Raw genomic sequence first — 1,445 nt, forward strand, 5'->3', positions numbered from 1 at the left:
GTGACTGAGGGCGGGGCTAGGGGCGGGGCGCTGGCGGGGGCGGGGCCGGGCTGTGCTTGTCTGAGGTGAGCGCCACGTGACCCGCGTCTCCTGTCAGAGTCCTCAGACACGTCAATGGGAGACTGTATACTGTATAGTAGTGTGTCACCAGCAGGGCTGTATACTGTATAGTAGTGTGTCACACGCAGGGCTGTATACTGTATAGTAGTGTGTCACCAGCAGGGCTGTATACTGTATAGTAGTGTGTCACACGCAGGGCTGTATACTGTATAGTAGTGTGTCACCAGCAGGGCTGTATACTGTATAGTAGTGTGTCACACGCAGGGCTGTATACTGTATAGTAGTGTGTCACCAGCAGGGCTGTATACTGTATAGTAGTGTGTCACACGCAGGGCTGTATACTGTATAGTAGTGTGTCACACGCAGGGCTGTATACTGTATAGTAGTGTGTCACCAGCAGGGCTGTATACTGTATAGTAGTGTGTCACACGCAGGGCTGTATACTGTATACTAGCGTGTCACCAGCAGGGCTGTATACTGTATAGTAGTGTGTCACACGCAGGGCTGTATACTGTATAGTAGTGTGTCACCAGCAGGGCTGTATACTGTATAGTAGTGTGTCACACGCAGGGCTGTATACTGTATAGTAGTGTGTCACACGCAGGGCTGTATACTGTATACTAGCGTGTCACCAGCAGGGCTGTATACTGTATAGTAGTGTGTCATCAGCAGGGCTGTATACTGTATAGTAGTGTGTCACCAGCAGGGCTGTATACTGTATAGTAGTGTGTCACCAGCAGGGCTGTATACTGTATAGTAGTGTTTCACCAGCAGGGCTGTATACTGTATAGTAGCGTGTCACCAGCAGGGCTGTATACTGTATAGTAGTGTTTCACCAGCAGGGCTGTATACTGTATAGTAGCGTGTCACACGCAGGGCTGTATACTGTATAGTAGCGTGTCACCAGCAGGGCTGTATACTGTATAGTAGCGTGTCACACGCAGGGCTGTATACTGTATAGTAGCGTGTCACCAGCAGGGCTGTATACTGTATAGTAGTGTGTCACCAGCAGGGCTGTATACTGTATAGTAGTGTGTCACCAGCAGGGCTGTATACTGTATAGTAGTGTGTCACCAGCAGGGCTGTATACTGTATAGTAGTGTGTCACACGCATGGCTGTATACTGTATAGTAGTGTGTCACCAGCAGGGCTGTATACTGTATAGTAGTGTGTCACCAGCAGGACTGTATACTGTATAGTAGTGTGTCACCAGCAGGGCTGTATACTGTATAGTAGTGTGTCACCAGCAGGGCTGTATACTGTATAGTAGTGTGTCACCAGCAGGGCTGTATACTGTATAGTAGTGTGTCACCAGCAGGGCTGTATACTGTATAGTAGTGTGTCACCAGCAGGGCTGTATACTGTATAGTAGTGTGTCACCAGCA

This window comes from Leptodactylus fuscus, chromosome 2, assembly GCF_031893055.1.
Source record: "Leptodactylus fuscus isolate aLepFus1 chromosome 2, aLepFus1.hap2, whole genome shotgun sequence".
Taxonomy (NCBI): domain Eukaryota; kingdom Metazoa; phylum Chordata; class Amphibia; order Anura; family Leptodactylidae; genus Leptodactylus; species Leptodactylus fuscus.